This window comes from Vombatus ursinus, unplaced genomic scaffold (genome assembly GCF_900497805.2).
Source record: "Vombatus ursinus unplaced genomic scaffold, bare-nosed wombat genome assembly UNPS02014786.1, whole genome shotgun sequence".
Taxonomy (NCBI): Eukaryota; Metazoa; Chordata; class Mammalia; order Diprotodontia; family Vombatidae; genus Vombatus; species Vombatus ursinus.
The window spans coordinates 12,030,616-12,054,001 of record NW_020954564.1 but is presented as its reverse complement, the minus strand read 5'-3'; the positions used below and the strand labels follow the sequence as shown (position 1 = coordinate 12,054,001).

The following is a 23,386-nucleotide window of genomic DNA, read 5'->3' as shown; positions in this document are numbered from 1 at the left end:
TTCTTGCTAACTGAAAATAAAATAAAATTTTAAAAATCTATATCCTAATTTCTAAAAATGCTGATTAACAAAAGTCACTAGATTTAAAATATATACTCCACATATCCACAATGTTTTCCATAGTCAAACTGAAGCTTGATATTCACAAGAAACTTACACTTTTCTTTGAAATAGAGGAAATGGGAACTGAACCACAATTTCATGTTAAAACCAAAAGAGATAAACACAAAAGGAGAATATCCATAGGTTTTGGAGCCTGGGGTTATTTTGATAAATAGCAAGTGTATTCATAACACAAACTCCCAACCCATTAGTTTCTTGGAATTTAATTCAATATGGGATGTTTTTCAGAAAGAGATAGCTTGGTATAGAGTTAGAGAACATGGGTTCAAATAACAGCTCTGTCATTTGCTAGTTGTGTGACCTTGGGCAAGTTAACCTCTCGAGGCCTCATTTTCTTATGTGCAAAATGAAGGGGTTGAACTAAATAACTAGCAAGGTCATTTCTAGCTCCAAAACTATGATAAAATATTTCTAGAACACATTTCCAAACAAAAAGTAAGAAGATGTGTGTAACTTATGAAAAGGAACTTATTTACCCTATCAATTTATAAACTGATTCCCACCTCCACCTTCCTTCTTTATAAACTGATTCCCACCTCCACCTTCCTTCCTCATTACCCCCCTGGAATGTTTTGTATTACTGAAGTTCTAGTCCAATGCTTCATTTTATCATGGAGATGCCCCTGAGGTTTTTCAGGATTTGACAACGAAGTATGAGCTTTGGTGGACCCTATGTCTATCTAGAAAGTATTTGAACATGAGTCCATCAAGAGAATATGTCTTTTCTGAGGACAAGCCTAGCTAAATCTGGAGGTGTTCTTCAGATGAAAGTGATGAATCTTTATGGATACTTCAGATCATGAAGCCCATCTCAAAAGGTAGACCCATCTACAAAGGGAGTATCTACCTTTGTTGAAATGACTAATCTTAAGAAATACTGAAATGTACTTTGTGAAAACTTCTCAATCTGGTTGCCAAACTAGCAACTAATCAATCAACAATGAATTATTGAAGGCCTACTCTGTTAAGCCCTAAGCTAGGCTCTACAAAAGCAAGCATGGAAGTCCTTTCATCAAGGAGCTTCGATTCTATGGGGGGAGACTTTATGTGCATATATAAGTGTACCCAAATAAAATGCAAGATAATAGGAAGGGAGGACACAAACAACTAGGGAGGATCAGAAAAGGCTTCATGTAGAATTCGGCACATGAGCTGAGTTTTGGAAGAAACAAGGGATTCTATGAGGTGGAGATGGGGAGGGAACACATTTCAGGGATGAGAAAAAGCTGGTAGAAAATCAGACTTGAGAGGTGGTATGTTGTATGTGAAGATTAGCAAGAAGGAAGGGGTATTGAATAATAAGGCTGGAAAGGAGGCCCAGGGCCAGTTTAAAAAAGGTCTTAAAAGCCAAACAGATGAGATTATACTTCATACCAGAGATAATTATGGTGCAGTGGATGGAGTGCTGGGCAGGAAGTCAGGAAGTCCCGAGTTCAAATATTGTCTCAACTACTTGCTATCTGTGTGACCCAGGGAAAGTCATTTAACCTCAGTTTCTTCATCTGTAAAATGGGGATAATAATAGCATCGACCTCCCAGGGTTGTTAGGAGGATCAAATGAGACAACAATTGAGTATCTGGCACACAGTAAGTGCTATGTAAATGTTAGCTATTACTGTAGTTATTATTCTTATTCTTAATAGGGAGTCACTAGAATTTTTTGAAGAGGGAGTGACACTATGACTTATAATTTAAGAATACCAATTAGTCATCTATGTGGAAGATCGAACAGAAAGGGGGAGATGAGGTCAGTAGACCAATTAAAAGACTACTGAATTTGAAATTAGGCAAAGAAAGCAATTAAAATGTCCAAACTCTTTGTTAGAGATTCCACTGCTAGGCATATTGACCAAGGATATAAACCATAAAAAGAAACACCCAAATATTTATGATATCACTTTAAAATATGCTGATATCTTATTTACATCACCTAAATTTTCCATCTCCCCTGCCCCTTTCCCAGAGAGCGATTCTACATAATAATAAATTTTTAAAGAAAAAAAGAGGGAAAAGAAAAAAGAAACCAGCAAAACTAATCAATACACTGAATAAAATATGACAATATATGCAATATTCCACACATTTGCCCCCTACAAACGAGTGGAGAGAAGTATCTTCTTATATACCTTCTATGGGGACATGGGTATGCTTTGCAATTTTGCAACATTCATCTTTGATTTTTTTTGGTCATGGTTGTTCTTTCAATTTATATTGTTGTAGTCACTGCATATATTGTTTTCTTGGCTCTGCTTACTCCATTTTGCATCAGGTTATGTAAGGTTTTCCATGTTTCTTTGTATTCATAATAGTTGTCATCTCTTGCAACAGAACAATATTCTATTACATTCATGTATCACAGTTTGTTTGGCCATTCCCCAATAAATAAGCATTACACTTAGGTTTGTTACTACTAAAAGTCCTACTAAAAATGTTTTCCTACATATAGGGCCTTTTTAAAAAACACGAAACAAAAACTATGATCTCCTTGGGTATACGCCTAGCAGTAGAATCTCTGGGTAAAAGAGTCGGATATTTTTAGTCACTTTTTTTGAATAATTCAAAATTATGGTTTTTGTGGTAGTGAAGAACAGAAACAAATAGTTGAATACTAATTAGGAATGGCTAAACAAAATGTGTTGTATAAACTTAATGGAATATTAATGTGCTAAAAGAAATTATGAAAATGAATACAAAGAAGCATGAAAAGACATAAACTGCTGAAAAGTGAAACAAGTAGAACCAGGAAAAAATATGTAAATAAAAACAATAATAGAAACAAAACAACTAAAGCTGAACATTGAGAAATTACAATGACCAAGCTTGGACCCAAAGAAGACATATATGAAAAAAACCTCTACTAAATCCTTTAAAGAAGTCAGGATCCATGGGTGTGGAGCACTGCATTTAACACCAGCCATTTTTTTTTCCCGGTATGCTGATTAGTTTTGCTGAATCTTTCTTCCATGTAAAAAATTCATTATAAGGGATGGCTGAGGGTAAGCAGATGATGTAAAAACAAAAGATAAAAATGAAACTCTATTTCTTAAAAAAGGAAATTATTATAACAGTCCAGGACAGAGGTGATATGGGCATGGAATAGAGTGGTAGCCACATGAGTAGAAGACACCACTATCCTTCTAGTCTCCCAAGTTTATAACCTTGGCATTACCTTGGTCTAACCACTCTACATATCAATCAGTTGCCAAATACTGCCATTTCTACCTTCACGACATCTTTCACATACAGCCCCTTTTCTCCATTGACACAACTACCATTTGGAAATTTGTAGTGGACGCACTGAAATAAATAAGTATGGGGAAGAAATGAATGGAAAATAATTTGTAGATATAATGTCTAGTATTCTAAGGAACTGGTACTAATTAAATAATGTTTTACATATATGTATATTATATATGTGTATGTGTGTGTATCTTAACTGAATTGAAAGAGATCTTGTTGATAACCATCAATTGAGTTGAATATAGCTGACAAATGGATATAAGGCACTCTCTTCTAACCAGTATGTCAGGACAAATCAGTGTTGTCTTCAGGTCCTGGCTTGTCAAAACAGCCTTGATTTCCTTATATCTTTTTGTCAAAGTCCAAAGAGTACAGTAGGACTGAGAGTGACTAGTACATATAGGCATGTGAACTACAAGCGAGGAAGGGCCATTAGTGATCCTAAGGAGATAACAATGATTTGTTGCAAGGTTACACATTGTCAGCACGTGATAATGTCAGAATCAGAGTCTTATATCTGGAAGGAACCTTAGAGAGCATCTAGTCTAATCTCCATCTTAAAAATGAAGAAATCAGGGTGCAAGGAGGTAATGTGACTTGCCCAGGGTGACAATAGCTAGTGGCAGAGGTGAAACTTGAACCCAGATCTCCTGACTCCTTGCCTAGTGTTCATTTCACTATATTACGCCACCTCCTCATGCACACTCACATTCTGTTTATGTGTGTGTACACATATAAATGTTTGGGGGTATGGTGATGAGAAAAAGAGAAGGGTACAATGAGGTAGGGGAATGATGAATGCTTTTCCCAGTTTTTTTTTTCCATTAAGTTCAGAACTGTGCCATAGCCTTAAAAGGATTACAAAGCTGCCTATGGTTTTCTTTGGCAGAGGCTTCCCTACACCTTATTCTCTCCATCTTCACATCCTTTCTGCTCAACCAAAAAAATAAGTGCAGTTAAGGTTATTTGTGGAATCTGAAGAGACAAAAAGGAAGAAACCTAGAACTGGTTATGGCTTGGGGATACTCATCCTTTAAACTGAACAAGAAAAACATATATCAAAACTCCACTAAAGTAGTCAACATCTTTTTCGTCCCTGAAGCTTACATCTCTTGTAAAGTCTTTCCCTTGGAAGGGTCGGATAAAATCTAAAGATCTTAATAGAAAATCCCCCCTTCTTTCGTGAAATAAATTCCTTTCCACCACCTCTAATTATGAACAATGCACATAGCTTTCTCTGAATCTGAGGGTTAGTTCCTTTGAATTTCTTGACTAAGATGAAAGGAAGGTTTCATTTTAGTTTTCTGATGACTATCCAACCAAATGCTTCCATTTAAACACAAGAAAAATCAGAAAGATAACATCATTGTGGGCATAAGAAATCTTTGGTTCAACTGAAGGTAACTACAAACACAAAGTTCACATAAAATTTAGTCACTCTCTTAATGTTTTCTTTTACAAATATCTAACAATTTAGTTCTTATTGAAACTATTACACCTGCCAGTTCATGACATGCTTTCCACACAATAACCCTATAAGGTAGCCAGCGAATCTCTTATCTTCATTTTAGAAATGAAGAAACTGAGGCTAAGGGAGGTGAGAAGATCTACCTAAGATCATACTGCTACAAGGGTGGGGATGGGGAGGGAGCGAGGAGAACAGCTTCAAACTCAGATCTTCCAACTTCAAGTTTTTTATGAGATCTCTTGGGATTCTAAGTCAAAGGATCACAAATTTGTAATCAATCCAGTACATCATGCTGCTCTCTTCATCCTGCCCCCTTTTATTAGCAATAATACTGACCTAGACCTAAATATCTTGGAGAATGAAGTCAAGTGGGCTTTATGAAGCATTGCTAACAATGAGGCAAAGGAAGTGATAGGATTCCAGCTGAGTTATTTAAAACCCTAAAAGATGATGCAATTCAAGTGCTGCACTCAACATGCCAGCAAATTTGGAAACACAAACAGTGGCCACTGGATTGGGAAATATCAATTCATTTCCCAGGACAATGCCAAAAAATGTTCAAATTATTGAACTACTGTGCTCACTTCACATGCCAGCAAGGTTATGCTTAAGATTCTGCAAGCTAGCCTTCAGCAACATGTGAACTGAGAATTATCAGAAGAGCACGCTGGTTTTTCAAAAAGGTAGAGAAACCACAGACCAAATTGCCATCATCTGCAGAATTATAGAGAAAGCAAAGGAGTTCCAGAAAAACATCTATTTCTGTTTCCCTGACTACACTAAAGCCTTTGACTGTGTGGATCACAACAAAATATGGCAAGTCTTCAAAGAGATGGAAGTGACAGGTCATCTCGTCTCCTGAGGAACCTGTATGTGGGCCAATAAGCAACAGAACTGAACGTGGAACAACTGACTGGTTTAAGACTGGAAAAGGAGTACAACAATATATCGTTACCTTATTTATTTAACTTATATACAGAGTACATCATGTAAAATGCTAAGCTGAATGAATCAAAAGCTGGAATCAAGTTTGCCAGAAGAAACATCAACACTCTCAGATATGGAGATGATAACATTTTGTTGGCAGAAAGTGAAGAATTAAAAAGCCTCTTGATGAGGGTGAAAGAGGAGCATGTAAAAGCTGGCTTGAAGCTTAACATAAAAACAAAACAAAAAACAAAAAACCGCTAAGAACTTGACAACTGGTCCCATCACATCCTGGCAAATAGAGGGAGAAGAAATGGAAGCAGTGTCAGATTTTATATTCTTGGGCTCAAAGATCAAGACAGACAGTGACCACATCCATGAAATTAAAAGACACTTGCTCCTTGGAAGGAAAGCCATGGCAAATCTGGACAGCATACTAAAAAGCAGAGATATATCACCTTGCCGACCAAGGTCCATATAGTCAAAGCTATGGTTTTTCCAGAAGCAATGTACGACTGTGAGAGTTGGACTATTAGAAAAGCTGAGCACTGTAGAATCAATGCTTTCAAACTATTGTGCTAGAGAAGACTTTTGAGAGTCCTTTGCACAGCAAGGAAATCATATTAGTCAACACTTAAAGAAATTAATTCAGGTTTTTCACTGGGAAGTAAAATACTGAAGCTGAAGTTTAAATACTTTGGCATAATGAGAAGATGGGACTCATTGGAAAAGACCTTGATGTTGGGAAAGACTGAAGGCAAAAGGGAAATGGGACCGCAGAAGACAAGATGGATAGATAGTATCATGGAAAAAATGAACATGAATTGGAACAGACTTCAAGAGGTAGTGGAGGATAGAAGGGCCTGGCATGCCATGATCCATGGGGTCACAAACAGTCAGAAACAAGTGAACAACAAAAATATTCTTTCCACTTCATCATGATGCATATACACATTCTATTTATGTGTCCCCAAGCAAAAGTCTGGGCATGGGGATCTGCCCCAACCCCTTCGTTTTATAGACAAGGAAACTGAGGCCCAGAAATTACTTACTGAAGGTCACATAGGTGACTATTGTCAAAGTTGGGATCTGAACCCATTATCATTGAATTAAAGCTATCCTTTTCCTATACCATAATGCCTCCCTCTTGTAATGCTAAATTCAAAGTTTTGTTCTTGAACAGCTCCCCTTCTTCAGTAAAACTAAAAAGAAATGTGCCTTAAGTGTCCAGGAAGATTTTTTTTTAAATGAAAATTCCAAACTACAGGAAATATAAGTAAGACTTTTCAAAGCAAAAGATTCACAGTCAAATAATAGGCTCTTTAGAGTGTTGTGATTGTTTGTCCTTTGCTCTTGAAGAGAACCAAGGACAGTAGCAAAGTGATGCCTTGATTTACAAATGAACTGGATTTAAGTGAGGCTCTTTAGAGTAAAAGATAAAACAGTGAAGTTTCTAAGCTTTAAGCCAAACCCAAAAACATTACACATGAAAAGGTACCCAGTTTCCATGCATGCTTATAATTGGGTAGAATTCTACTCAAAGGTAGAAAGGTCTGCAATAATTATAAGACAGATAACTGAACTAGATGGTCTAAGGTCCCTGTTAGCTCAAAATTTTATGATTTACTTAATTCTCTGCTATCCAATCTGCTACTCTACATCTGGTGAACTGCAGAAGACTCCAAACTACAACATCCTGAGTAGTAGAAATTGCAGTGGACAGGGATTCAACAAGACCTGGATTTCAGGAGCACCACTGCTACCAACCTTGTGATCCTAGACAACCATTTCACCTCTCTGGGCATCAGTTTTCTCAATTCAATTAAAAACAAAACAAACAACATTCAGTGCCCACTATGAACAAGATTTTAAGGGTGCAAACACAAAAACTAAATAGCCTCTGCCCTCAAAAATGTATGTAAATATAATACAAGTGGGAGGGAAATAAGAAACAAAACAAAATGTTCTAGGAATATTTGAGAAAGGAAAGGCCACTAATAGTTGGAGAAACAGGTAAGTGTGAATGTGGGGTGGCACCTGAGCAGATCCTGCAAGCGAGATAAGGAATGATGTCTGACATTTAAATCTTTTCACAATCTCACCCTTTTTACTTTCCCAGCCTTCTTATACATTCCCCTCCTCTACCTCTGCTGTGATCTAGCCACACTGAACTGTTCCAATGTTCTGCACATACAGTGTTCCACAGCTTGTTTTTAGGCTTTGGTATTTACTAACTCCCTACCCAGAATTCATTGTTTCTTCATCTTCAACTTTTGGAATCTCTAGTTTCCTTTGAGATTCAGTTCAAGTGCCATTATCTACATGATGCCTTTCTTGATTACTCCCCTACCCAAAACAACCTTGGATTCATTCTGTATGAATTCTGTATATACATGTATGTTTCCTCCACTGCCGTTTTAACTCCTTTTGCGAACTGATCCAATCATTCTGGAAAGCATTTTAGAACCACCCAAAAACGACTAAACTCTGTGTACTCTTTGACTCAGTGATACCACTACTAGACCTATAATTGAAAGAGATTAAAGAGGAAAGGGGCCTATATACAGAACAATACTTATAGCAGTTCTTCTGGTAGTGACAAAGAATTGGAAAATGGGGGAGGAGGGTTGGGAATCAGTTGGGAAAGCAAATTAGGGCATATGAACACAACGTAATATTTCATTAAATATACATTTTTACATTATATATTTGGCATATATATGGCATTACAAATTTAGCATAAAGAAATTATGAAAGGGCTTTGATTCAAAGAAACCTGGGAAAAACTGTATAAACTGACAGAGTGAAGTGAGAAAGGACACAGGTAATATACTGTAAAGGGGAAAAAAAAACTCTATAAGATTTAAGAACTGTGATCAATGTAATGACCAACCACAATCGCAAAAGACTAGAAAGGGAATGTTATCCAACTCCAGATAGAAAGGTGACAAATTCAAAGGAGAAAGGAATCATATGTTTTTGCACATGGTCAATACATATCTAATATCATGATTTTATTTTTCTTACTTTCAATTTGGTGAGGGATGTTGGAAGGGTATTTGAAATGGGGAGCTGGGACGCTAGCAACAGGGTTACCAAAAAAAGGGGAAAAAATAAGAGGGTCATTGAAACATGTAAAAAGATGCATAAATAAGAACAAAACAAAGGTGAGTAAGAAACACAGAAAAGCAAGATATCTTTAGAGATAACAGAGTGAATTTGTTAGAAAAAAGCAAGTTGTTCATAATAGAGTTTGTGATTCTAATATTGATCGTCTTTCTCTGTTTTGCTTTATGTATAGAAATGCTCATCTTATTGGTGTTGATTCAAGTCAGAATTTTTTTTTTTTAAAAAAGGAAACTCCATGAGGAAGAGGGATGGTTTATTTCTGTGTTTCTATTCTCAGCAGTTAGCACAGTGCCTGGTACTTTAAGAAATGTTTGGAGACTGAATGGTTAATATTACGACCTTTAAAGTCTCTTCCAGCTTGAAAATTCTGTGATTCTACATCACAGCATTAAAAAACTAGTTTGCTTATATTCTTGAGGAGAATAGATACAATTTAGCTATTTCATGGAATAATTAGTGTGGTACAGTGGAAAAAGCATGAGATTGAGATTACTTCTGTTACTAGCTGTGTGACCTTGGGGGCAAGTTACTACACTTCTTGTTAGTCTCAGTTTTCTCCTTATGAAATGGGGGTACCTTTCTGCACTGTTTACTTTGAAGGGTTACCGTAAATTTATGTCTATAAAATGTCATAAAATTTTAAATTCTAAAGAAATGCCAGTCATTAAACTGGATAATGATTATGATTAATAACAGCTCAGAGGCAGCCAAATCTGGCCTCAAACACTTATCAGCTGTATGACATTGGGCAAACCATCAAACCTCTGTTTGCCTTAGTTTCCTCAACTCTAAAATGGAGATAATAATAGCACCTACCTCCCAGGGTTGTTGTAAAGATCAAATGGGATAATATTTGTTAAGGAAAAAAAAAGCACTTAGTAGGCCCTACATAAATGCTTATTCTCTTCCTCTTACAACCACCCCCACCTCCTTCATATTTCTATGATACATTAGGGTTTACAATGCATTTTTCTCAGAATAATCCTATGGGAGTATGTAGTAGAACATCATTCCCATTTTACAGGGGATGCACCTAGGGGCTCAGAGAGGTGAAGTGATTTTTCCAGAGTTACACAACTAATAACTGTAGAAACTGGAACTAAAATCCAGGTCTCCTAATTTCTAGACATGCTTTTCACCCACTGCCTCAACTATCAGTTACTTCACAAAAGTATATAGTATACACCTGCAATGGAAATCTACCTTTGAAAACAGAGGGAAAATTGGTTAAACAGGGTCATCTTCTATCTACAAAGGATATAACTACAACCTTGCCTTATAAGCATATATGTGGTAATCTTTCATTAGCTTTGAATAAACTATTTAAATACACTACCATTCCAGAATGTAATAAAGTAGCTAACCAGTTTGAAAAGAATTGTGGATCTATCTGAGCAATACGGAACTGCTTAAAGATTTTATTTAGAGATATAAACTGTTTACATTGGCAGAGGAGGAAACAAACTCAGAGAGGCGGAAGTGACTCACCTATAGTAACACAGGAAGTAAGTGGCAGAACTGGGATTTGGACCCCTGTCTTCTCACCTTATAATGGCCTTTAGAATTCCTCTCCTTTTACCAGAAATACTCAAGATGTTTTTTCTTTCCAACCTACAATAGCTATTCTCTTCCCCTTAAACAGTCTGTCATTGACCATGCTTAGGTCCAGTTATACATTCAGCTCTGAGATACTGCATAATTAATCTCTCTTTTACCTAAGTGGCTGAATGCAAATTAAAACAAATTAACCTGTGGCCAATACTTAAGAGAAATGCAATAATAATAAATATTAACTAGCTTAACTATGACCTCTGATTTTCAGGATGCTGAGTGAGGACAAACCAAGAACAGCTGGCAGAAGGCACGTAGTGATATGAGCAAGAGGAGCTAGGAATTGCTTTTGACAGGGATGGAATAACATTTTAAAGTGAGGGTGGACCAGCAGGTAGTCAAGCTACATTAAGTGATTATTTGAAGGAGCAGATATTTACAGCTGGAAGGCTAGTCAGGTCAGCTAGTTCAACTCCCTTTTTTTGCAGATAAGGAATTTAAGCACAAGGAACTTAAGTGGTTCGTCCAAGGTCACACAGGTGTTAAGTATAAAAGCTGAGCTTTAAACCCAGGTCCTCTAACATAAAATCCAGTACTTCTGCTATACCAAGCTGATTATTTTATTAGACACTACGGAGCTGAATATTAAAGGTAATGTTCTGACCCTTGGGAAGTAAGAAGGGTTCTTTTTTCGGGCATACAGATTTTTTTTTTTATAGAACTGTAGGATTTTAGAGTTTGAAGATGTGTCATCTTATCCAATCAAGTAAACAAGCATTTATTAAGTACCTACTATGTGCTAGGCAATAGAAAGACAATAATAGTGCTTGCTCTTAAGGAACTTGGTCTGATGGGAGGATATAACATGTAAACAACTATGTTCAAACAAGATGTATACAAGATAAATTGGAGATAATCTCAGAGAAAAGGCACTACCATTAAGTGGGACCTCAAAAGGCTTCTTGCAGAAGGTGGGATTTTTGCTGAGACTTGAAAGCCATTAGGCAGAGATGTAGAGGGAGGAAATTGCAGTCATGGGCAACAACCAGTGAAAACAGAGATGAGAAATGGAGTTTTACATTTGAAAATAGCAAGAAGGCCAGTGTCACCGGATTGCAGAGCATGTGGAGAGGAGTAAGACAACTGAAACAAAACAGGTCATGAAGGGCTTTAAAAACCAAATAACTGATTCTATATTTGATCCTAGAATAGGGAGCCACTGGAGTTTACTGAATGGGGATGGGGAGTGACATGCTCAAACCTATACTTTAAGATCGCCTTATTTTACAGATGAGAAGTTAATTGATTTGCTCAAGGCCAAAGACATTGCAGCAGAACTAGGATGGAATCCAGGTCTTCTGATTCCAAGTCCAATGCTTTTGGTTTCTAACCTGTTATGAAAAATTGTTAAGGGGGGTAAGATTGAATAAGTAGTACTTCAAATAAAAGAAAAAACTTTTTCTGGCTTTTGAAAAGGTTACTTGTTAGATACAATAAACAAGAGCAGCTTACATTTCTCTTTAAGATTTAAAAAGCAATTTCCTCACAACTACCCTAAGTAAGTAGCATAAGTAATTCCATTTTAGATAAGGAAACTGAGTTTCAGGGGGAATATAGCTAATAAATATCAGTGATGAGCCGCAAACCCAAGTCGTCTATTTTTTATGCCCTACTGCCTTAATACCTTGCAATAAAAGTAACAGGAAAATGCATTACCATAATTTCTTTTCCTTTTCTTAAAGAGGCTAAAGAGTCATGAGCAGAACTTGACAGAAAGTTGACTTGCTATACTACTCCATTCACAGTCAGAATCAGTATGACAGGATTGAATCTAGGCAAAAGAGGTTTATTCACTTCTACTGGACAAAAGTGTTAACTGCTTAACATGGTTTCTTCATTTGCCCAATATAATTTAATTTAACCTGAGCTATATCTGCTTCTTACAATCCTGGCTGCATTTTAAAATCTTTCAAAGAAAAGAAGTTCTGCACATCCGTGCAGATCTAGGATTATTATTGTAAAAGGGTAAAAAGAAAAATCATAGTCACCAGTTCTTAAGAGTTTTGTCAGAACTTGGAAGAAGATATAAATCATGGAAGTGGCCATTCATATTCTATCAATCTCCAACCCTGTGTTATCTTCACTACTCTACCATCCCCATTCTTTGCTCTAGCTTCCACGGCTAGTGAACCATCCTCTGTGAAGGACTGTCAAAGTTAATTCCTCTACCTGTTCATGATCCCACTATTTCCATTCTCTGGGTGCTTGTTCTCTCTCTAATCTCTTTCTCACCTCCACCTCCAACTTCAATCTTTCCTTAGCTACTCCACCTTTACCTTCCATCTACAAATATGTCCCCCCCACTTAAAATACCTTTACTCGAAACTGCTACCAAGTCCAGCTCGTAGCTGAATTCCTTTAAAAAATTAAACATATGTGTTTTCCAGTTACATAGGAAAATAATTTTTAACATTGGTTTTTTTTAATTTTGAGTTCCAAATTCTCTCCCTCCCTATGACTCCTCCCCCCTCTTTGAGAAGGCAAGCAACTTGATATTGATTATACATATGCAGCCATGCAAAACATATTTCCATATTAGTCATGTTGTGAAAGAAAACACAGAAGAAGAACAAAAAAGAAAAATAAAGTAAAAAAGTATGCTTTGATTTGCATTCAGACTCCATCAGTCCTTTCTCTGGAGGTGGGTAGCATTTTTCATCATGTCCTTCAAAATTGTCTTGGATCACACAACACAATCTTGGATTTTATTGCTGAGAATAACTCGGTCATTAACAGTTGATCATTTTACAATATTACTGTTAGTATGTACAATGTTCTCCTGGTTCTGCTCACTTTACTTTCCATCAGTTCATATAAGTCTTTCTAGGTTTTTCTGAAACCATCCTACTCCCCATTTCACATAGCACAATAGGGTTCCATCACAATCATATACCATAACTTGTTCAGCCCTTGCCCAATCGATGGACATCCCCTTAATGTCCAATTCTTTATTTTTGTACATATAGGTTCTTCTCCCCCTGCCCCACCCCTTTAAAAAAAATTCTTTGGGATTCAGACTTGGTACTGGTATTGATGGGTCAAAGGGGGTTGCGCATAGCTTCAAACTGTTCTCTAGAATGGTTGGATCAGTTCACAATTCCAGGAACAGTGCACTAGTTTCCCGATTTTCCCACATCCCCTCCAACATTTGTCATTTTCCTTTTCTGTCATACAGCCAATCTGACAGGTGTGAGGTGATACCTCAGTTGTTTTAATTTGCATTTCCATAATCAATAGTGATTTAGAGCATTTTTATATGACTATAGATAGCTTTGATTTCTTCATCTGAAAACTGCCTGTTCATATCCTTTGATCATTCATCAATCAATAGATTAATTTCTCAACAAGCCCTCTACCTTCAGCCTCCATCCACTTCCTCAACTCCCACTCACTTCTTGTAATCTGGCTTTTGACCCTACCTCTTTTCTCCAAAGTTACCAAGGATTTTTAAAATGTCAAATCTGATGGCCTTTTCTTGGTCCCCACAGTTCTCGACTTCTACAGATTGTGACAGTAACCACCACCTTCTTCACCACAGTTCACTTCCAACTTGTGAACTGCCTTGTCTGCTCTGCTGAATCATTATTCCTCAATGCTCTGTCCTGGGCCTTCCACCCTTTTCTTGCTACATCCTAATTCTTGCTGAGTTGCCACTGGTTCAATTATTAGAGATATGCAGATGACTCCAGAATCTATACATCTAGCCCTGATATGAGTTTTACTCCAAAATCACCAACTGGACATCTCCACTTGGATGTCTTGTAGGTATCTCAGAACACACATATCCAAAACAGTACTTATTTTCCTGTCTAAACTCACCTCTCCTCCAAACTTCTACCAACATAATATCCCTCTCCTTTCTTTTCCCTTCTCTCTACTTATACGACTACAACCCTAACTCAGGCACTTATCTCTGCTTAGATTACTTCAACAGCCTCCTAATTGGTCTCCCCTCTCCAATTCTCCATACAAATGTCAAAATAATCTTTCAATAGTATAGGCCTAAGTCACTCCCTTGTCAAAAATCTTTAGAGGTTCTCTATTGTCTTTAGGATAAAAAACAAAATCCTCAACTCAGCACTTAAGACATTTACAATCTGGCTCCAGCCTACCTTTCCAAGGATAATTTCACACTACTCTCCTTCACATGGTCCAGGTTTCTAGCTAAATTGTCCTACTTACTGTTACCAGAGTTCTGCATTACACTTCCCACCTACTCATGGGTTGGAATTTACTTCTCACCTCCATCTCTCAGAATTCTTAGCTCAATCCAAGTGCCACCTCTTGGAGATACCCTTCTGCAATCCCCTGAGCTGTTAACTTCATCCTCAAATGGTCATATATTTAATTTTCTGTGCAAAAGTATCCCCAGAGGAATGTAAGCTCCTCGAGAGTAGGGAATGTTTTTTTCTTTTATCTTTGTATTTCCCTGCCAAGCAGAGTACCTTATATATATTTGCTACTAAATGCTTGTCAAGTTGAAAAGGGGTCATGCAAATTTAATCTTTAAAGGTTACTAGTGATTATATTTCCATAAAAGCTTCTAATTTGGCAACAGCCTTTAAGGCATGAGCTCTGCCAGATTTTAGTATACAGAAAAATTTCTGTGTCACAGTTAAAGATCACTGGAAGTTGTATGCAAATGTAACCTTACTATAATAGCATATGAATGTCACAGATCATTAACCTTTGGAGACCAGAACCCAGAAATCTAACAGAATTATTAAAGGAAAAATGCACATCAAAGTCAGCTTACATTTCTCTGATTTTATATATATACACATACATTTACTCACATATTCATAATACACATGTGTATATACACACATATACGTGTGTGTGTGTGTGTGCAAGTGTAATGAAGTGGAAAAAGCACTGAATTTGGAGAAGACTGAGTCTTACTTCTGACTTCTACTGTGGCTATTATTTACCTCGTGACATAAAACAAATTACTTAACTTCTCTGGGCCTCAATTTCCTTATTTGTAAAATGAGAAGGTAGAACTAGATGATCTCTAAGATTCATTTCAGCTCCAAATCCTTTGGTCCTAAGCATGAAGAAGTGATTCCCAAGGCTGTCACCCAAGGTACTACATCATGCAGTTCAACGCTGTTGCAATTAAATTTTCACAAAAAGGTAAACTGAGGCAGATCTCTGCACAAGATAACCTTTATTAGCAGGAGCATGTTGCCTGTCAATAAATGGATCAATTGATTACCTTCACTAATGCCAAGCTGAGCAAAAGCACAGCTCCCCTTCTATAGGTTTGCGGAACATAGAACAAAGAACAAGAACAGGGTAAATGACATGGAATTAAGGGCAACACGACTGGTTACAGAGCTGAGGCACAGGGAACAACATAACTGGTTGGAAGTATGGAAAGGGGGGTGGCAACGATCCCCCTCCTTTCTTCTTTTATGAGATTAAGAAGTGCTCATTGTCTGAGTGCAGGCTCAAGGCAGCAGCCCAGACTTTTGGACAGCAAACCAGACATCCTTGAAGAATAGCTTGGTGGTAAAGATATCAGGTCCAAATTCTCTTGCTTTCTCACATATTCTCCAAGGTCAGTTAAATTCCTTGAGGTAGGAGAGCTAGATTTTTAAACTTAACCCATTTCAAGTCAGCTGAACTCTGAACTAAGTTCAAAGAAAGAACTTAAGCAGTTAAAAAACAAAAGCAGTTACAGTGCAAAATCAATTACTTATAAATAGGATCAATAAGAAAATGATACAGGATCAATTTAAATCTTCTCAATGTCAATTACAGAACTAAATGAAGGCAGGATGTACATGGACTGTCCCAAAAATCTCAGTGCAGTTTTATGCTATGCTTAAAATTGCACTAAGATTTTTGGGACAACTTGTATAAAGTTTACACATTGAGCTAAAGAGAAAAATCATTTATTGGAAAAGTCAGTCTTCAAAAACTTCTTTATTTGAAACCACAGCAAACTTCTGGAAAGTTTATTTAACTAACAATACTACAAACCGATGACTATTTCAAATGTAATCTTACTGGATTCTAAAGGCCAAAACCCATCGGTGTATTCCATGACATGGATTCTGCCATATTTGATTACATCATCACTCTTCTAATATTATTCAGAGAAAGATGCCTCCTAAGGTCACACAGTGGTAAAATTTCCAATTTAAATATCCATCCAATAATATCAGTTTTTTTTCTGGAGGAAAAAAAAATAAACAATAAACACTGCTTGCACAAATGGGTGTGAAGGAAAGTGCACTGGATCGGGAATTAGGAGAAATGATTTCTAATCTTGGTTCTGCTACTAACTAGCTAAGTGACCCTGGACAAGTTACTTCATCATGGCCTAGATCTCTCAAGTCCCCTTCAGCTCAAACAATTCGTGAACCCCTAACTCTATAACCTTGTGTTTCCTTCAGGAACATTCACAAGTATCAATTCCTCATATTTATATTTTCTCAAGACCTGAATATAGAATATTAAAAGGCAATTGTATAGTTAGTCACAAAGAAACGAAATTTGATTCCATAAATTTCCCCATAATCTTAAGTTGATATGGCATTTATCAACACTTCTATTAAGTATTTAAATAAAGCTTATTCTTATGCTCCAAATACCTTGGAAGCTTCATAACAGCAAAAAACTATCTATCTAAGCAAACACATTTAACATAAAGACATTGGTTAAAAAGGTCAAATTTACCTAGCATAGATTTTATTTTGAGATTGCGTTTCCCTATTCCACCTAGGTTGGAAGGGTAATGTCCCAATATGGGCCTGATCCTACATACTGATCAATATAGGAATGCAGGCCTACTCATTTCTCATTTGAATTGGTTTGCCCTCTTTAGGCAGCCTGATGGCCCTCCCACTCCCAGAGGCTCAACATACTGGTGCTGGACTTAGTACAGACACCCAGTGAGCTTAGCTCACTACAGCTCAGAGCTCAAGTGATCCAACAGCTTCAGCTTCCCCAGGGATTACAGGTAAGCACCAATAGGTACCTGCTACCACAGATTTGAGACTGGGGCTCTTAACATGTAGTCACTAGATTTGCTTTTTAATATTTTGATTCCTGCATTTCAATATAATTCATTTTCTTTGTAATCCTATGTATTTTATTTTATGCGTTTGAAAACAATTTTGAGGTGTCCCAAGGTTTCACCAAGGGTTCCAGGATACAAAAAGTTTAAGAACGCATAATCACCTAAACAAATTTACACAGCGTATGTCATTGGAGCTCTGAAGGATACAGATCAATCATCTTATCCAACTTCCTCATTTTACAGAGTGGTAAACTGAGGCTCAAAAGATTAAGTAAATGTCACAGTGAGTCTGAGGCAAAACCAAAATCCAGAAATTCTTGTCCAAGTCTGTTTCTTTACCGATAAAATGACCAGAGTAGGTGGCACTATAACTGGGAATTTTCTCTGCAGTGGATATCATTTTTTGATGAAGTAGTAAGCATTATCATATGATTTGTCTAGACTGTGTAATCACATCCTCTACATACATCTCAACTCAACAACCTTCAGTGACTTTATTGTCTATCAAACAAAGTAGAAACACTAGTACTCAATGCTTTCAATGGTCTGACTGAAGCCTCTTTCCAGCTTTAATTCAAATTAGTCCTATTCACATATCCTCTATTCTTGTCGAAGTTACATCCTCTCCTTCCCCCTCTCTAACACCTTATGACATCTCCCATACCTCAACTCTATCCAGACATTTGTCTATTTAGACTTAACCCCTCCCTTTCCTTAAAAGGCCCAACTGAGATTTCACCTCCTCACATTTCACATAGCTTCTGCCTACCTCTTCTTTGCACTTTTCCTTTACTTATAAATATTTGTATAACTGTCATTTAGATAGTTAAGCTCCTTGAAGGCAAGACCTGTATTGTATTTAATCTTTGGTAAGCCCTTAATAAATGCTTGTTGATAGGAAAGTACATAAAACATGCTAACCTTGTATCATGACAACAGCATTATAACAATGACCATGAGACTTAGAGTTGAAATTGACCACAGAAATCACCTATCCAATCCCATTATGTTATAGGTGGAGTTAATTGATTTACTTTAACACTTTTACCCATAAGAATATTCATAGGCCATATAATATCTTAAATATGCAACGAATAAATTAATTTTTGAGGTATTTCAGAAAACTCATGTGCTGAGTCAGAAAATTAAGTTAGGAAAGTTCAAAAGAATACAATATACTAGAGAATCAATTATAAATTATTAGGGTGCTATCTTACATACATTTTAGAAAGTAATGACGATATATTTAATATATACTTTTTTAAAAAGTAGAGTCCTACAGAATTTACAAAGTCATTGTATATGTAAAACTGCCGATTCTAGATTTTAACTTTCAAACATAAAAAAAGTTGTCCCAAACAGTAACATAGAAAAAAATTTTTTTTTCCTATTCAAAATTTAAAGGCAAACACTGACATGAAAGGATTTCAATGTACTTATTCATACATCCTATATTTATATAGAATTCAGACATCAGATTATTATAGATCATGCATGAATGACTTAGTCCTTGGTACAATCTGACATTATTAGAAATAGCTTCTTTGGCTTTTCAACTACAAGAATTTAAGGTGACAAATGCAATTCATTTCAACTTCTATTGAACAGTACCAAACCACAAGCTTGCATAAAATAAAGCAGCTGGAAGGGACAACGACAGATGCCTGAGAAGCCAGGTATTGGCTTTAATAAAAATTTCAAAGAAATTTATTTCTGATAACCATTTATTTCCTTAAAAAAAAAAAAAACAAACAAGACCCTAAGTAAGTCTAGAAGTTCAAGTTAGGGTATAACATTAAAGTGACTAGGCACTAGTAATATGTTGGCTTAATAAGTCCTTCTAGGACATTAGCTTCCTAAGATAAACAATGTAGTCCATGAATGAAGCCATAAGCAAAGTAAAAACAGAGAGAATAGTATGACAGATAGAATAGGCACAAGGGTACTCTCTAAACTGATGGTGATCAATCCTGAAGAGCTGGGGCCATGCCATTTCCATGGCCTGATAGGCCCTGAGAGAGTAATGAAGGAGTTAGGAGGCTCAGGGTTCAAGTTCTGCCTCTGAAAAGCACTGCTTATGTGAATGACCCTGGGCAAGTCACTTTAACCTCTCAGTGCCCTAGCCACCTTTCTATGGCTGTAAGTTGATGAGCAAGTGCAGATCAGCATTGGTAGAGGGAGGTTCCTTCACCAATGAAATCATAGGTCTGGACCAACCTTCCCCCTCTCCAACCCTTCCCTTCCACCAAAGTAAAACATGGTTCATTTTATCAACATGAGTACAGGATTTGGAGTTAAAAGACTAAGGTTCAAATCTTGGTTCTGCCATTACCTATATAACCTTGGACAAGTCAGTTACCCTCTCTAGGTTACAGTTTCATCACTTGTAAAACAAAAGGGTTGGACTAGGTGATTTACAGTGCCCTTCCCAATTTTTAAATCCTATCATTCTATGAACCTTGTGATTATTTAATTAGCATTGACTGATGACAACTATGAGGGATCAAGGAAATGATCAAATTGGATTTCCCATCCCACATATACATCTGGTTCTATACCATTCTTTAACCCTGGAATGCTGGCCTATCTGCCTACCAAATTCCTATCTTTCCTTTCAAGTCCAGTTCAAAAGCTCCCTTCTCCCACTTCATGAAGCCTTCCCTGATTTCCCTCTCCACTTAACAATTGCTTTTCTGTCTTCATATTTAGTAGAGCACTTTGTTTTTATTTCCCTTATGCACTTGTAATGCCAAATGATACCAGAAAATTTCACTCCTTGTTGTAGTCTTATCATCATACTAATACATACATTCAGTGAGGACAGAAACCAAATGTTACCTAAATTTTGTTCATCAGCAATAAGGACAATACTCTCCAAATAGCTGGTACTTGGTAAATGTTTGTTTTAAGTTTTGAGTGCCCAAAAGAGAGGAGTTACAGGGATGAGCTAAAAAACCATCAGCACAAAGACAGGAGGACCAGGTAGAGAAGAGTTCACTATCAGAGGAAGAATGGTTGGCCAATGCTCAGATAATCTTTCACAAAGGCAGTCTTATAGCCCAGACTGACTCAGAGATGTGCAGTAATATGCTACAAAAGGAAGGACAAAGACAGACTGGGGGACAAACACCCCTTAATGGGAGAGGAGGTGGGACTAGCACTATGTGGTATGATAGAACACTGGACTTGGATGAGGAGACTCTAGCACTCATGCTCTAGCACTCATTAGCCTTGAGACCCTGAGCAAGTCCCTCTTGCTTAGATCTCTTTCCTGTCTACAAAATGAAATAGCTTAATAGGAAACTGTAAGTTTGATTTGTTTTAATTTTTAAGAGAGGCCTGAGAATACTTGCAGAAACATGATAAGGAACTACTGACTACTAGATGGATAGTGAAAAGGAGCTTGGTGCCAAGGAAAGCACAAGAAATTCAGGAGAATACGTCTAGCTCCAATTCTGTCACCAGCAAGCCTTGTAACCCTGAATAATGGGCCTGTTAGCTCATCTGCAAAATAATGGGGGAATTTAGCACACTTGTCAGAGCTGCAAAAGGCTCTTAGTTACCAAAGCCCCTCTAAATCTACAGATGAACAAACTGAGGCTGGATTATCATCCCTCCCAGGCATAACAATTTGTAATTCTGAGATTGAATTATCTTTCTGCCAAAATACTCTAGGTTCAAGGGCTGGAGACGAGGCCAAGAGGGTCAGAACAACAAGGAGGGTGGTCTCCCTTCCAAGAAAAGAGGTAAAGACGACAAGCAGACACCCCCACCCAGACAGGGGCAACCGGTTTGCTCAGGGGCTCCTTCCTGCGCATGCGCCCATTTTCCATCAATGCTTCTCCCTGGTTCCCCCATCCCCCCTTCACCTAACCCAGCATTTTACAGGGACCCCGGGCCAAGGCCCCGGCCAGGATAGGGGGGTGGGATTAAAAACAGACAGCGACTGATGGGCCCTAGCCCTCGCAAGAGGGGGAAGCACAGTAGATTGCCAGGCTCCCCTCCCTCACAGGGCTCCAGGGAATCACAGTGAGTGGAGCTACCTCCCCGCCTGTGGAGGATGGTAGGTGGGTGGGTGGGTGGGTGGGTTGGAGGGGGGAACGTGGCCCTACCCGACCCGACCCGCCGTCTCCTCCTCAGCAGCAGCCGTCCTGTCCCCGAGGCTCCTCAGCCAGGGCCTCCCTGCCCCGCCCCTAGCCCCTCCCGCGTCACGTGAACTGCACTCCTTCCGTCCTTCGTGCAGCCTCTCGTGTTATCCCATTGGCCACACACTCGGGCTGACGGTTCCTATTGGTTAGGAGATGCGGCACGCAGTCCTGGGTCTCCCCACTCCGGATTCCGTCCAGGTTCCCCAACTGTCGAAGCCGCTGCGCCTGCGTACATTCTTACCAGCACCTGGGGCTGGAACTGGTAGATCCAGGAAGCTAAGCTGGGCCATTCTGGGTCGGGACTTTAAAGGGAAACCGGGAACTAAGGATGGGAGATTTATAGCTTCGAGGCACCCTAGATCTAGTTCATGGAATCCAATCCCCTTGTTTTACAGAGGTGGAAACTAAGGCCCAGAGACGGTAATTCGGTTACTTGACTTCCCCACGTTCTCACAGATAGTAAGTAGTAGATTTGTATTAGAACCCAGGTCTTTGCAGTCACAATGGTGTAAGGGGGGATGAAAGGAATTGGGTGTCAGATGGCCTAGGTTCCAGTCCTCGACACTTAGCTGCATCACCATAAGCACTTGTGTACCAGGTACTGGAGATAGAAAGACAAAACACTACTTCCCTCAAGGAGTTTACATTTTATAGGGGAAACAACATCATTCATGTAAGCAAATACAAAAAAAAAAAAAAAACAAATATATACAAAGTAAGTAAATACATGGTAATGGCTGGGGTGGGGGACACCAGCAACTGTTGGGATCAAGATAGGAGGACGCCTTGTGCTTAGGCGGTGGCACTTGAACTGAGCTTTGAAAGATGGTATAATGTCTCAAAAGGTGGAAATGGGGAGGGACCAGCAGTGGGAACCGCCTGTCAGCAGGTCAGTCAACAACAAGGATTTATTAACGCACAGAGGCTAGAGATGCAATGCTTTGTGTGAGTCATAGCATTTATTCCAGTTTGGCTGGACCAACGTTTGTAAAGTTGTTTTAGTCGGGAAAGATAGGCTGGAACCAGGTTATAAAAGAGTTTACTTCAACTCAAGGAGATCTCATTTCCTCATGTAAAATGGGGCTAATACTACTAAAGCACTATAGAAATAGGAAGTATTTTCACTATTCCACATTGCCTCTTCTTAGAAGTAATTTGTTATACTAGGGCACTTGGAATGGACCCCTTGTAACAGGATATGAGTAGAATGTAAGTTCCCTTATAGTGGGGACTGTTTCTATTTTGTTTTTGTGCCCCTACAGTTTATTTATTTATTTTTTAAACATTTCCAAGTTAGTCATGTTGTAAAGAAGAATTAGAACCAAAGGGAAAAACTACGAGAAAGAAACACACACACACACACACACACACACACACACACGAGAAAATAGAGGAGGGCTGGCAGGTCAAAGGGGGCGGAGTTCAAAGTAGAAGTGCACAATGCACAATGGTTTCGCGGGGGTTGATTTGCTATGCCAAGCACAGCCAGACTCAACACGCCTTTTAGGAAGCAAAAGAACAAACAGGACACAGAGTATATCTTTCACAACACCTGGTCTAGGGCACAAAAGAAAACTGGATAAAAGAAAGCTTAGAATGCGAATGGGATGGAGGAGGGAAGAGGAACTCCGAAGAGGAAGACTGGAAGTGGAGAAGGGAGAAATGACTTAAAGCCCTTCTGGGGAGGAAGAGGGGGAGCACTTTCTGGGA

The 23,386-nt window shown here is 38.2% G+C and overlaps 1 protein-coding gene across 3 annotated transcripts in view; it reads right to left on the bottom strand.

Moving 5' to 3' along the window:
- The window catches only part of LOC114047174 (rab GTPase-activating protein 1), a 218,109-nt gene extending 196,398 nt beyond the window's left edge, over positions 1-21,711 (bottom strand). For 2 of the 3 annotated variants that reach the window (XM_027867964.1, XM_027867966.1), the window contains exon 1: positions 21,641-21,711. The gene's annotated coding sequence lies outside the window, so the exon portion shown is untranslated. Of the gene's footprint in view, positions 1-1,497; positions 1,519-21,640 lie in introns of those variants that run through there. The other variant, XM_027867965.1, reaches the window with a different exon arrangement.
- Between the last annotated feature and the right edge of the window lie 1,675 nt (positions 21,712-23,386).